The sequence below is a fragment of the Rattus norvegicus genome, chromosome 2 (genome assembly GCF_036323735.1).
Source record: "Rattus norvegicus strain BN/NHsdMcwi chromosome 2, GRCr8, whole genome shotgun sequence".
NCBI lineage: Eukaryota > Metazoa > Chordata > Mammalia > Rodentia > Muridae > Rattus > Rattus norvegicus.
Window position 1 is genome coordinate 198,097,462 of NC_086020.1, and position 15,399 is coordinate 198,112,860.

Sequence of the window (15,399 nt, forward strand, 5' to 3'; positions counted from 1 at the left end):
CGCCATTGAGCTTGTGTGTGCCAGCCCAATGCCTTGCTCTGAAGATCCTGCTTAATTCATGCTAGACGCTCTCAGAGCCGCCAGGCCTGAGGAACAGATTTTCACACATTTGCAAGGTAGCAAGTATCTTAGGGGACTTGGCTGGTGTACATGGAGAAATACCTTCCCCAGCCTAGAGAGATCAGAGAAGATGACTGGAGGAAGGAGCACATCCTCACTGAGCGCTTGTGCCATGAGTAGAAGTTGGGTAGGCAAGGGAACTAGGGTGGGAAGGAGGTGGCAAGGGTGTTGACAGGAGGAAGCAGAAAGTAGGAAGACGATGCATTCTAGGAACAGAAAGACTGTGACAGTCTGGAGTAGAGGATGTAAACCGGGTGGTGAGGCTACCCAGGGAAGGGCCTTTTGTAGTTAGTAAGGTAACCAGAGTCGCAAGAAGTCAATGAATTGGTAGCAGTGACTTAAAATGATCAGGTTTGCACCTTGGAAATTCTGAAGTGACTGGAGTCACTCCAGAGCATAGACTAGAAGAGGCCCAGAAGGCGCCATGGAAGGCTAATGGAAGGATTTGCATAGAAGCGATGGTGACTTAATCCAAGTGATGTGGGGGAGCAAAGGCAAGGAGGAGAGATCTAAGTGCTTTCCAGCAAAGAGGACTGGTGGCTGCTGAGGTGTGGGGTGGCAAGGAGGAACAAGCATGGCTTCCTGGTTTTGATCGAGCAGGTCCTGGGGCAGGAGGATGGTCGGCTCAAACATGAATATATCCATTTGAGCTGCCTGAGGACCAGTTCAGGACAAGTGTCTAGGTGTAAGGAGAGAACCTCCCACCTCACTGTGCCTAGCTCTTCCCAGAATACTCAACTTTCTCTGTGAATGATCATGTTTATGACCAGAGAATTATCAAAGGTTCATCAGTGAAGATGTCCTGGCCATTCATAGTAATCATGGCAGGGAGAAGGGCCCGACCCAGAAGGAGTGGAGATTTAAAAGCGCTTTAAAGGGGTGTTGATGAGTGAGATTGATTACCAGGAGTACCTGGTAAAGGGAGAACAGCCAGGACCACATATAGCTTACCATCATGGACAGTGCAGACTAGGGATTAGTTAAAGAAGCTGGTTTAGGGATTAAGAGGTTGGTTAATGAGGTGAGAATACAGTTCAGTGGTAAAGCACTTACTTAGCATGGATAAGGTCCTATGTTGATTCTCTAGTGCTACTCTAGTACCACAAAAAGCAGCACTAGAAAAGATAAAGAAGAGCGAGTAAGAGGAGTTGGGCTGTAGACTTACTAAGTTCCTAGTGACATCTGACGGACTGGTAGCTGGAGGTGTGCAGTGGGTCGCTGGACATTGGGGTCTGAGGCTGAGGAACATCTGGAGTTATAATCATTCAGGGTCCTGGCTAGAGATCACCCTTTCTACCCTTACCCCATATTAATTTATAACTACAAAACAGCAGATCATAAAGTTTTCTGGCATGTTTTTCTGTCTCCCACATTAGAATTCGACTTCCCTCAGCCAAGTTTTAGTCTGTTCCCCTTCACTGAGCAGGTATCTAGGAGTGCTCTGAGTGGCTCTCCAGGCAAATGCTGACCAGAAGCAACTTGACTGACAGGGGTGTATGCCTGGGATGGAGGTGAGAAACATGGCAGCAGGTATCTGGATAGAGAGAGGAGAGGGTTCCTGGACCAGAGTGTGGGAGTCAACACCTCAGAAACGAGGAAGAAGGGGAGGCAGACCATTCAGAAGGTGATCCTTGGGCATCTAGCTTAAAAAGAGTTTGCACCTTGTGCTTTCATAGGACTCCTGGCTAGTCAGATTGATTGAGAAGTGACTGTGACTGTGTAGCATCGCGTGCTTCACAGCTCTAGTGTGAAATCCCTCTTTAGGGCAGGACCCAGGACAGCTTTCCCCAGTCCAGACACGTGAGGGAGGAGTCTGCGATTGGATTAGAAGAACAGAGCTGCGGATGAGTTTGTAGTGATGGCCACTGGTGGTGCTGAATAACTACCACAGCTTCCTAACTTTTCTTCTGACCCCATTTTGGCAGGAAATTCTCCATACAGAGAAGTCTTTCAAAAGTGTGACTCGAATCCTGTTACTTCCCAGCTCAAGACTGACACTTAGACGAAAAAGCAAGCTCCCTGGAGAGATGAAGCCCTAGAGATCTCTGACTTCATTCCCCAACCTCCCATACTCCTTCCTTTCAACCTCACAGCCACCCTTACCTGAGAGCATCCTTCCGCTGCAAAGCCTCTCCCAAAACTACTATCTTCTCTCTCCTTCACCGTTTTCAGGTCGCTGTTCAGATGTCTCCTCCTCTACATTTTCCCTGAACCTAGTAATAATAAGTACGGCAGACTGGCAGAGCCTTGAGCGTACCAGCTGTGAAGGGGCATCCCCAGGGTACAGAGGAGCATGTGCTGACTTGAACAGCCAGAAACTAGTCCCAAGACAGAGCTCATGGCGGCAGCAGCAGAGAGCACGGGCCAGGTGTTCCTGACTCTTGCTGCCACTCTGGGGATGTGCCCAGACCAGAGAAAGAAAAACAGACCCCGGCTCCTCTCTTCAGACTTTTTCCTGTGTAGGCGAGTGTGATGAAGGAAAAATAACCAGGGGAGGAAACTGTCGGGGAGATAGGCTCTGAAGACCCTGAGGAGTCAGGGACCCTGGCTTATAGGGAGCTGAGAGAGTCTGCCGAGACTCCCCTCTGAGAACCGAGAAGCACCGAACTACATACTGGACCTCTAAGGGACCGTGTGGGTCAATTTCCAGGGGAAAAGCAGGGACTTGCCTCTGGAGGGAGGGCCCTTGCTACTGAAACCCTTCCCTTGGCATCTTCGCAATTTGCTTGTTCCTCCAGCTTCTGGGAATTCCCCACTTCCTGATAGGAAGGCTGGAGCCTTGGTGGGATTTTCCTTAGCCTAGGAATTCAGGGCACATCCTAGCTTCTAATATGATGCCTTTACCTTTCACATACTGATCCCCCTCCCCAACACACACACACACATACACACACACACACACACACACACACACACACACACACACACACACACACCCTGGAGCAGATTTTCTCCTCACAATTGCCTCAGGAGCTGTTGTCCTTGGAGGCCACACTTAGAGAATGGCCCCTCTTATGGTGGTCACTCAACTGCTGACACTCTCAAGCTGTTGAACCTACAGCCCTCAAAGCCCCAAGGGTCCCTGTTTCTGGCTCAGACTCTGCTGGCACACATCAGGAGCCTCCTGCTGTCTGCCACATGACGCACTCCAGCACTCACACAGTCCCTCACCCTGCCTCTGCCTGTTCTAAGTGTTCTTTTCCTCCTCCTGGCCACGCAGAGGCTCAGCTGTGAAGACTTGGTTACGCAGAGGCCTCAGGGACCCTGGTGGAGTAAGCGTCTACTGGCTGGTGTCTAGGGTCTAGACAGCAGCCACATGAATCTTGAGTATGTGTCTGGTCTGAGACATGTCCCAGGCCAGCTGTTGACTCACGGGTCTCAGAGCACCTGCTGCTTCTCAGGGGCAGTCTCTTAATTCATTTCATCAACTGTTATCTCTGCCAGGCCTCAGGACAAGGTACTGAATGGGGGAAGAACACAGAATGGGGATATCATGGCTCCTGCCATTCAGCGGCTCCAGGCTCATCCTAACAATGACATAAATGCCTCAGTGAATGTCAGGCTCTGGGCTGGGGTGTGGGTGTGAAGTTAGTATAGGACAGGCATCAGGGGAGACATTAGAAGGAAGGAGAAGATAGCATTCCCGCACAGCAGCTCAACTGTGGAGAGGGGCAGCATCTCCACTTTGAAGCTGGGGAACCATCTTGCTCTTCTTTGTTATCTCCCTGAGCTAAGGACATGGAGGCAAAGGAGAGGGGGTAATGAGGGAGGGCAGGAGACAGCTGAGAAAGATACAAAGGGCTATCAAAGGAGGAGTGAGCCCATTGGGTCCTATAGAAGAAGTGCCCTAGGTACACTTGTCTACCAGCTCTGGAGACCCCGCCCTTCCTCACACGCTTTCTGATCTCTGCCTTCAGCTTCACTTGTCTTCACGTCTTCTTACTCGCTTTGATCTGTGGGTGTTCAGCTCTTTGTTAGCCTTTGGGAAAAGCCCAGACACACCCCCGTAGCCATGATACTCCTCCAGTATGGGACTAAGTAATGGGTAAAACATGTCGAGGAACTTAGGTTGCATTTGGGGAGGAAGACATTGAAGCAGTAAGTCCATCCTATCCTAGAAGTACCTGAAAAACTGGTACTTTCAGCTTTGGCTTACAGTCTACCTTCCAAGATGTCTTCTCTAAGCCTTGTCTGTTTGGCTGTCCTTCACTCACCACCGATTACACTGTGAGGCTTCCTTGTTACCTTTCAGCCTACCAGCACCCATCTCCTTGTCCCCGTCAGAGCTTGAGCATCTAGAAGGGACAGTTACTCTCTACTGGAGTCTTTGTCTCTGCCTCCCTCTCTGCCTCTCTTTGTCTCTGCCTCTCTTTGTCTCTGCCTTTGTCTCTGCCTCTCTTTGTCTCCCTGCCTCTCTGCCTCTCTTTGTCTCCCTGCCTCTCTGCCTCTCTGCCTCTCTGCCTCTCTGCCTCTCTGCCTCTCTGCCTCTCTGCCTCTCTGCCTCTCTGCCTCTCTGCCTCTCTGCCTCTGCCCGCTTGGAGTGACGAAGAGGCCAGTGGGGAATTAGCAGAGAAGTCAGTTAGAAAGTGTTGTAATGTCAGGAAATAGACGACAGTGAGTAAAGAAAGACAGAAGCAAAATTAGTGGCAACTGGATATGGGAAGTGAGACTTCATCATCTAATCCGAGTGGCTGAGGGGGTACAAGAGGAGCAGATACCAAGGCAGGGGAAGAGAGACACACCATGGCATTCTGAGTTGTTATCAGGGAAGTAATTCTTAGACTTTGACACCACAATGAGGAAAGAAGAGTCTCAGAAGTCATCCTTCGTTCCAGGGCATCTTGATAAGAAGCTATGGGTGCCTTCTGCCTTGAGTGTTTAGAGGAATTCAAAGCTTACACACATGACATCTTTTTATTCTGGGAAAATGTTTCACAGACCTCACCCTCTTTTTGCCCACTCACCACCATAGCAACTATTATGCTTAACAACAGAGAGGTGATTGATGTCAGGAGGATGGGGTGGCGCAAAGGACACTGAGACTCTGTGTCATCATGGATGACCTCAGTGGTCCAGCCTACAGCCTAGCCTTTTAGATACTTAGTATATGCATCTCTGTCCTACTGCATCTTGACTTTCCACCATTACACTTTTAGAGCTTGTCACTACCCAGAACTACCTCAGCTCTGAAATTGATCATCCTGACATCCTTCTAGATCCTCAATGTCTCTGTTTAATCTGATTTTCTTTATTTGAACTCTCAGCTCTCTTCTTCCTCAGTCTGAAGCCCACCTTCCTTATTCACTGTCCTTTCTCATAGCTCAGAATCTCCTCTATAGCACAAGTTCTTTGTTGCACCCCTGGCACAATCCCAAACATGGATACAAAAGCTTCCCTCTTCCTGGAATGTTGGCGACATGGCCACATGGATTTCTGCTGGAGAAAGTTGCCTAGACCATCATGGTTTTTCTTCAATCTGAGCCTCAGAAAAACCTGCTGTGCTTTTCTCGGGGCATCTGTTTTTCTCCTTGAACAATTGTCTTTGAAAGTCCCATTTCTAATTCTTAAGCCTTCAACATCTGAATTTTCAACAGATGATAAAGCTTCTTCTTCCAACAAGAAAATGGGCCAGCTATGGTGCATGCCACCATGAGGCCAGCCTGGGCGATGTATAAAGATCAGTTCAAAAACACTAAAGGGTGGGGATGTTTCTCAGCGACCAGCACTTGCCTAGCATGTGCAAAGCTCTGTATTTAATCCCCACTAACACAAAACAAATGATGGAATAAAGTAAAGCCTGGACACAGGAACTCCTCCAAGTGTCCCAAAAGCCGTCATGCCAGTCCCTCCTCTGCAGTTGACCTCCTGGCTTAATGGAAGGTGTGTGCCCCTGACCTTGTCTCTTTTTCTTTTTTTCTTGGGACCTTCTCCCTATTTTCCTTACTTTTAAAGGACTTCCTTTGCCCAACTCTCAAGTCAAGCCCTCCTTTGCTCCAACCTCTTCCACCTATTACCACCCCCTGCTTCCTGGAAAAAATCATCTCAAACACCCCCCATTGGCCCTACAGCTGTGGTGTTTTCCCTCGAACGCAATGTAAGAGAACTGTAGTCTGCAGTGCCACTGATGACCTTCTCCACGTGGATGATGCTCTTGCTCTCGGATGTGTGACTTTCCTCCCATGTGAGCCACTTCTTTCTTCCGCCTTAGCTTCTGTGATGTTTTCCTGTTTCACTTCCTCTTTCAAACACTAAACACTGGAGCCAATAAGATACTCACCGAGGTTTGTCTCTTTCAAATATTAACCGGCAGCTGCCCCGTATGGCTGATACTTCAAGTGCCCTCCATGTTGACCTTGTCCCGTGTTACTCCTGTTTCCAGCCCTCTTTCCTGAGCCTCGGATCTCCATCACCAGTTACATATAGGGTTTTCAGACATGGAAGACAAACACTAAGAATGTCTGGCTAATTGAGTTTTAGATTAATAAGTGATGTTTTTTTTAAAAAAAAAACATGGGTATACCCCCATATACTGTTTAGGGATGATTTATACTAAAAATCACTGGTTGTTCATCTAAAACTCAAGTTTAACTGAGTGTCCTTGTTTATGTGGCAATCCTGTGGCTTGACACCTTTATCTGAGGCCTTACAGGCAGGTTGTTCCACACAATTAGAACCATGGGTGAACTTCTACGAACCATCCACTGGGTTATACAAGTGAAGAGAGTCCTCCACTCCTTTGGTCTTCTTTGCTCCTAGGCTCTCTTAAATGGCCCTAACATGAAGTGCAAAGAGTTATAATGTGGTTCCTCCATGTCATGTGATGGTTACAGAAGGCCTGAGAATGCCCAGCCTTGTAATCATCTCAGCCAAGGTCATCCAAATCTTCTGCCTGCCACAGTTTTCTTTTTGATGCTTGTTGGGAGATTATCACACAATGGCTAAACAGTTTTATTTAAATTCATGTTTTATCACAACTCTTATTAGTTTGAATTCCAAAATCCCAAACTCTTATGGGCCCCTGATGCCCTGCCTAGCACAGCCTTTTCTTTCCCTCACTCCCTCCCTCCTGTTTGTGAGCCACTGTTCCTCTCTCTACTGCCATTCCAAGTTTCTCATAGTTCCTTGAGAATTCCCAGTTGGTTCTTGCCTTGAGTTTTCCCACATACACTCTTTCCCTGGAACAATCTTTTCCTCTTTTCTTGTTCTTAGCTCAGGATAGCCCTTCAGCCTTAGCCACTGTCCTTTGTTATCCTTCAACCCTGTACTTTCTTCTTGGAGAATATGTCGTCTTCTACTGACCTGGTATTCTTTGAGCCTGACCTTGTCTGCCTCTCCTTTGCATCCCGAACCTTGTACAGATAATGTGTGCAATTCATATTTCAGGAATTAATGAGAGCCTGGTCCCTCGCCCCACCCATTCTCAGAGGGCTCCTCTTGTCTTCTTGTAAGCTCCAGCACAAAGTAGCCCTAAGAAACAGATGGTTGAAAAAAAGACCCCTGCATGCCCGCTGGCCTGTTGTGTGTCCATGAGTGTCCACTTGGACCTTCTCAGTCAGAAATAACAGCAGAGATCTCATGATGGAGAGCTTTGATTTTGTTTGCTTGATATTTTCATTCAATGTATGCATAATGCTAGCAACCCAAGGCTGGGAGCACTCTCAGGTCTTCTTTGGCCATCCCATGGCTTGGAAAAATTATCCCTACAGTTCTTTATATCTCAAAAGATCTGGGCAACATTTGCATTGTAGCTATAGGACTCAGGCATTCATAAGTAAAGACCAAAATGTCCAAAGAGGAACAGATGGTGTTGGAGCCAAAGGACGGAGAATATGACCTGAGCAACATGTAATTACCACCGAGCCCTGCCGGCACTTTGCAATGATGGAGAGACATAGACAAGAGTGACGGCGGCCATATTAACTGGATGAAGAGTACATGGATGACTAGGTGAACATGGATGACTTGTACAAGTGACTTTGCCAGTGGAACCTCCAATCCAGAGGCCCAGTGAGTCACCAGGCAAAGATCAAGTGTCCTCAAGGACAGCATCACCAGGATCCTTGCTCTGGAGGTTGCCATGTAGTTGAGTGCTGGCAAATACCATGACAGAAAGCAATCCAAGTAATGACCTGTTGTCTTTCGAAGTTTTGAGCTCTGAGTAGTACCTCAGGGAGTGCCTCCTGAACAGAGTCCCCAGCCTCAACCTGTTTCTATTGATATGTCATCTTCCCTTCTGAGGATTCTCAGGGGAAGAGGCTCTATACTGACATAAACATGCTCACCAAATTCCCAGTGGACCCTCACATAGTGGATGTACTCTATCAGCTACTAAGAATTCTGCCTGAGAATGCATACTGTTGCCAAAATGAGAAAAATCTTCCTCATGAGAGTGATAGTTTGTGTACACCCCTTTCCCCTGACCAAAACAGAAAAGGAAAACAGAAAAAGAAAAAAAAATGGCTAGATTTTACATCTATGTGTCTTCAAGTGGAGTGTCTCAGTCTTCCAGGTCCAAGGTCAAAACTCAGCCCCTTTCTGGCGTTCTTTGAATTATGCATAACCACAGGAGAGAGGCCGAACAGTCAGAGACCCTGGAAGCCTCAGGCAGCATGATGCTAATGAGTGGAAGTCAGAAGTCAGCACCTACAGCAGCTTGGTCTCTAGGGCTTGTTCCCGAAGTGTGTGGCCTCCCAGCATGGCCCCCCACCCTCCATGAAGACTGATTAGCAAGCTCTGTGTTGCATTTGGGGATTAAGGAAGGTGTCTAGGATACCTGCTTAGCAGACTGCTACAAGGGGAGGTGTGTGTGTGTCCTAAAATTAAGGATTTATCAGGGCCAAATTAAGTTTGGGAACCACCATAGCAAGTGATCACAACTCTGTGTGGAGTGAGAGCCCTCTTGGAGAACATGGGAATGCCCAAGGAGAAGTCATCAATGAGAACATGCTAGACAGGACATATGGTTTGTTGTAGGAACAGAAGTGAGTAAACAAAAACTGAAGAGGAACTAGTGTTGTGGAGGTGGAGGACGATGTGGAGGTATGAAGGCCGGAAACCAGGGGCAGCACTTAAGAAGCAAAGGTTGAGCAACAGTCAGCTGCCCCAGAAAGGGGGAGCTCTGGGAAGTGACTTCTGGGTTCGGAAAAAAGGATGTCAGCAGTAGCCCAAAGAGGAACATTAGCTCATTTCTTGGGTTCACTCCATTATCACTCTATGGACCCTCAATGATCAGGCCCTGTTTTGCTGCCCCACCTCCCCATCAAGTTCTACAACTGGGAGACTAGTTTCTGACTTGGGGAAAGGTCAGTAGCACATCTAGATAAAGTCCAGTGCATACAGGTTAGACTACAGCTTTGCCGTCTAGTCTTGAGAACCTGGAACTGTGTACTGGCATTGGTAAGGTCCCCACCTTGGTATAGATCCAATGGAAGCTCTGGCGTGTCTACAGCTCAATTCTGTCCCTTTGTCAGCTAAGACATGATCCCAAGACGGCTCTTGAAGACTGTATTACTCTCTGTACTCTTTTCAAAAGTATTTTTATCGTATTAATTCGGTGTGGTATATGTGTGCATTTGTGTGTCTGTATGTCTGTGTGTGTCTGTATGTCTGTGTGTGTCTGTATGGGGGGGTGGGGGCAGAGGTCAGAGGACAACTTGTAGGAGTTCACTCTCTTCTTCCACCACATGGGCTCTGGAGGTTGAATTCATGTTGTCAGGCTTGGCAACAAATACCTTTATCTACTGAGCCACCCCACTGGCCCTATGTGCCTTCCACTGCCATGTGCTCTTCTGTATAAAGTCTGTCTTGCACCTCTCCCTCCTATGAGCCCAAGTCTGCCTTCAAAAGGAGCTATGACTTCCATCATTCCCCACCTCATTTTACCACTCTAGAAAAAAACAAAAATCAAAAAACAAAACCACCTTTATCCACATCTCTTTTAGTAAAGCAAAGACCAAAACAAGCAATAAGTCCACCATGGTGGGGACCTGGGAATCCTGACAAGGGGTGCTTGCAGCTGTGTCTAGCTCCTTGTCTGTGTTCCTGTCCCCTCCCCGGGTCAAAGCCTCATGGCCTTTGACCTTTTGGGTCTTTGGTGAAACTTCCTTTTCTTCATCTCAATTCAGTCACAGAGACCCCCTTCATTTGTTCATTTGTGGGTAATCTAGCCCTTCGAGTTCTCAGGCTAAGGGGATCTCCATTCCACACAGCTCCATACTCAAAGATGGTTTACAGGTGATATTTTCTCCTGACAGGACTCGGGGCGTACAAAGCTTTCATAGTTATGTTTTCATAAATATCACTTTTTAAATCATAACACTGTCATCCTCAAAAACTTTTGGAAAGTCCTCATACCTGGAAGTTAGGGGAGAAGGGATCCTTTGTTGGACTTTGACTCCCTTGGTTTAGGTTCTGGAGAAAGTAGGAGTGGGTCTTCTTTGTCTGCCCCAGAGTCTCTATGAGCTTGCGTGTGCCTCCCTCTCTAATGCCCCCTCTCACTTCCCACCATAGGCTTCCAATCCACAGAGCATGGGAATCTGGGCAAGGGGAGCATCTTAAGGTGTAGGGAGAACTCAGAGAGCTCAGAAGACCTTCATGTGAGATCTTAGCTCCTGAGTGGCCAGCCCCATATCACTCGAAAGCATTTGTAAACTGCAGCTTCCAAATGTCTGGCCTCACCCTATTGTTTAAGGGACACAAGGCTTGACTCCAACACCACTGCCATTGGCCTCCATGGACCTTGGGCAAGGACTTTCTTTCTTTCTCTAGACTTTAAATGAAAGTGATGAAAGTGGATCCTGTGGCCCACCCTCAGTTGGCCTTTTCTTTTCTTTCCTCCAAAGCACAAATCTGCTCCAGCTTGACCTGTTTTCTTATACCTTCTCAAGACTCTAGACAGGAGGACAAGTTAACACCGCCCCCTCCCCCCATTAGCTTTAATTGATTTGGAATGGCTGCATTGAAGAGTCTACATCCTGAGTTAGTGGGAAAAGATATACTACAGTCAATGACTGCTGTGGGAAAGAGACAAGAGTCCTGGTGTGTGACAAGAGGCATGTCATGTGTGCCTACATTGGCTTACACCCTTTCAACCTGCCATATTTGACTGAAGCAATTTACTCTTTCTGAAATTCCCTCTTTTCTCTTTCACTTGTCCCAGTTCTTCTGAAGTCTGATTCTTGAAGAACTTGGAGTACTTTCCCCGCGCACAAAAACTCCTGGTTCATAACATTGTATTGTAGTCAGGAATTTTGTTAGCAGCATGGTAGAGCTCTTCTTGTTACGGGGGCCGGGGTGGGACAGTAACCGCATGAGATGATTTGTTTCTTAGTTACTTTCCCTGTTTCTGCTTTTAGAAATTATGGCTGCAGCAGCTATCAACAAAAAGATAACATGGACGCTCCTGTGCTCCTGCGATGTCGACTGGAGGCTGCGTGGTGAGGTTAAGTTCATCCTGCTGGGTGTGTATCTGTGCTCCTAACGCTCTGGGGTGGAGCACTAAGGCCTGCGGCTTAGCTCCTCTTTTAGTCACCCCCCACTCCCACCCCAGTGGCTGTGATAAAAAGCGGCAGGGGAAGAAAGGGTTTCTTTGGGTGTGGAATTCCAGATTACAGTCTGTCATTTAGGGAAAGTCAAGGCATGAACTTGAAGCAACTAATCACATCCATTTTCAAGAACAGAGAGAAATGGATGCCCACTGCCTAGTGCTCAGCCAGATTTCTCCATGCTTCTATAGTCCAGGGCCCAGAACCGAGTCATGAGGTCCCCACTTTCAGGCGTTTTTCCCGTTGTTTTTGTTGTTGTTTTCTTTTGTTGTCAGTTTGACACAATCTAGAAGAACCTCTAGCTTGAGGTTTTCTCAATTGAGAAAACGCCTCGATTTATAAGCAAGTCTATGGGGCATAGTCCTGGTTAGTGGATTGATGTGGGAGGGCCCAGATCACCAGGAGTCGTGCCGCCCTGGGTAAGTGGTCCGGAGTTGTTAGAAAGCAGGCTGAGCAAGCTGTGGGAAGCGAGCCAGTAAGCCGCACCCCCCTGGCTCTGCTCCAGTTACTACCTCCAGGTTGCTGCCCTGGCTCCCTAGGTACTAGAGAGTGACCTGCAAATTGTCATGTAAATAAGCCCTTTCTTCCCTAAGGTGCTTTTGGGCACTGCGTTCTTATCACAGCAGTAGAAACCCTAAGACACTGGGTCTTCCCACATCAATTAAAAAATTCAAGACAATCTCTCACAGACATGTCTATGTCCAACCCCCCCCCCCCCCGAGATTCTCTTCCCAGTTGATTCCAGGGTGTGATTAATAACTTTTCTTGTGGCGGTGATAAAATTCTTGAAAGAAGCAACTTAAGAGAGGAAACTTTTACTTTTGGCTCTGTAGGTGGTGGGGAAGGTGTGGCGGCAGTAGAATGAACCACCTCACCACTCTATCTCCTGATGATGTATCACAGAAGCGAGTCTGGTGTGGGTACTCGGGTTTTTCTGAGTGTGAAAGCTTTACTGAACATAAAACAGACAGGGAGGGAGATGCTGCTAGTGCAGACCAGCCGCTGAGCCGCCCACGTCAGACATCTTCAGGCAGGTCCACTAGGTTTAGTCAGAGTAAGACCCACAACTGGTTCCTTAGAGTCTGGTTTCAAAATAAGGGTGGGGCTTCTAGGGAGAAGAGGTGGGGAAGTTCCAGCTGTTAGGAAAGTTCGAAGGTTCAGAAGTGAGAACCAAGAATCTGCTCTGGAAAAATGTCATTGGCAGCAGCCAGAGTCCACTCTGCTCTTCCGGCACGAGACTTTGCTGGCTTTGCTGGTTCATACTGCCTTTTCCCGCCTGTGTGTACCATCTTCCCTGAAACCATGAGTGTTGTAAGCCTCTGAGAATTATTAGCCTGTCAAGTCACTTATAGTCTTGATGTCCTGGAGCTGATGTCAGCTGTGTAGTGTCCCCAGAGCAGAGTGAGTCCCCTGAAAGTAATGTGTCTCGTAAGAGCTATAAATCCAGGCCTGTCCTGTGATGCTTCAGAAGCTTCAAGGTTCCCGGTCACTGCTGCTGGCTGTGATCCCTGCTCTCCGCTGTACTCTGTGTGGTGCTTGGGGGTGGGGTGGGGGCGTGCGGGCGGGGGGGGGGGTTAGGGATGGCTGCAGGAAAGACAGGAAATAAAAACTCATTGTCTGACGACGTTAGTCCAGTGAATGATTGTCCCCTCCCTTGCCCTTGTATTTGGTTCCCCGCTGCTTGCTGTGTTCTTGTTCTCAGCTGAAGTCTGAATTGTGTGTGCTCATTTTTTCTTTCCAGTTTTTTACAGGCATTTTGAAGACAGACTCTGAACCCCACTTCCAGGGTCTGCCTCCCTTGCACTATACCAGGCTAACTTTGCCCAGCTTATGGGAAGTTGGACACAATGGGGACTGTACTGATTAAATAGCTGAATGGAGAGGAGGAGGGGTAAATTAGTCTAGAAGAAGGGTATCCCAGGAAAGCCCTAGTCATCTTTCTGAAAGCCAGCAGCCAATCTGGGGTACCCATTACCTCTTTAGCCTGGCGCTTCCACTGCCAGCTCTAGGCTGGGCCATGCTCCCACAGCCTCTGGGGAGCATGGTTGGCCTTCGGATCTGTGTTTCAGTTGGCCCTGTGAACAGAGCCTGTTCCAAGACCAATGTGAGTGATTTGGCCACCTCCCTGTTTTATAAGTCCCATTCCTGAGCTGGGTTCTACAAACATCTCTTTGCCTTTCTATATTCAGAGACAGAATATCTAGTCCATTCTCAAGGCCTTCATGCAACTCCTCCTGCACTGAGTAGGGGACTTGGTGAGCCACAAGTCTGAGCATGGGTAAGATGTGAGCATGGGCGAGATGTGACATGGGTGAGATGTGACATGGGCAGCAGTTTGAGAAAAGCATGAGAGGCCCCTGCTCTCCTGTAACTCCAAGCCCATTGGGGTGACCAGAACACAAGGCTTATTGCGAAACCCTCCGAGGCAATGCTTGCGTGATAAGCACCACATGTGTGGAGAAAGCTTAGCCCAGCCCTGTCTGAGTTTGCCTGGGTGGGCTGGGGTCTGGGAGGGACCCACAGAAGGATGAAGAGGAGGGCTGAGCATGCAGTTTAGTGGTAGAGTATGCATACGACTGTAGCTTCAAACCCCAACTGCAGTCTCTGTCTATGTCTCTCTGTCCTGCCTCTCTCTCTCTCTCTCTCTCTCTCTCTCTCTCTCTCTCTCTCTCTCTCTCACACACACACACACACACACACAGAGACAGAGACACAAAGGGGGCAAGAGTGGTACTAGGAGGAGGGTTTTTCTAAGAACATGGGAAACTAGTTCAGCTAGTCAGCAGCTTCATGATTTTGGGCAAATCATCTAATCTGTCTCTATCACTGAGGTTCTTGAGCGCCTGAGATTCTGGGTTGACATGGCACAGAGGTGTAGTCTTGTTGCTGGTGTAGTCTGAGCATTTGCTGGTCTAGCTGCAGAGGCCCAGGCCAGTAGGCTGAGCAGGCCTGTCATCTGAAGCCTATTTTCTTCCAGTGACCTTTGGCTTGGAGAGTGAGACCTGAGAGGCCTGGGTGAGAACTGTATCCCAAAGACGAGACCAGGTGCCTTAAGCCTGGCTTCAGCTCACCCAGCCATCCTTTTTACTCACTTCCAAGGACACAATGACAAAGATGAAAAGGACCCTAGCTAGGAGGGGGATGGGGTGGGGGCAGAGAAGCCTCATGAGCAGCAGCCAGAACAGACAAAGATGCGCTGTTTCCCCAGCTTGTGACATTTGTTTGCAAACAGCAGTATTTTCCTGGGACACTGTGCTTGTGTCTACCAGACCAACAGAGGCTATCTGTGTTCCAACCCCTCCCTGTCAGAGGCTCCATCTCTGGCCTCCACGGGACTCGATGCTTGACCATGCTTGATCTCTGCCCTGGCTCTCCATCCTCGAGGTCTGAGCTGCCTTGGCACTCAGATAGGTAGAGAAGGCAGAGTGACCTCAGCGGGAGTGTAGTGCAGGTGCACTGCAGCTTTGGGGATTACCCAGCAGAATGTCAGGCAGGGAGTGTGTACCTGGCACAACCCCCCAAACGTGCCTCTGGCTGACTCCACCTGCACCTCATCTGGGGCCCCTCAGCACCGGGAAGTCCAGACTGGCCCAGTCATATGAGGTAAAGGAGCCGGTGTCTGGAATCTTGAAGCCAGATGTGCACATCTGCTGCATGGGGTCAAAGCCACCCAGGGCATCTGAGCTCCACACTCATATACAAGTAGTCATAGTCAGGCTGTTGTTTCTGGATTGAG

The 15,399-nt window shown here is 48.4% G+C and overlaps 1 long non-coding RNA gene across 1 annotated transcript in view; it reads left to right on the forward strand.

Annotated features, from left to right (window-relative positions):
• The first annotated feature begins 2,726 nt into the window (after window positions 1–2,726).
• Window positions 2,727–15,399, forward strand: part of LOC120100915 (uncharacterized) — a 72,139-nt gene continuing 59,466 nt past the window's right edge. The window contains exon 1 of the long non-coding RNA XR_005501205.2: window positions 2,727–11,579. This is a non-coding gene — a long non-coding RNA (uncharacterized LOC120100915). The remainder of the gene's footprint in view (window positions 11,580–15,399) is intronic.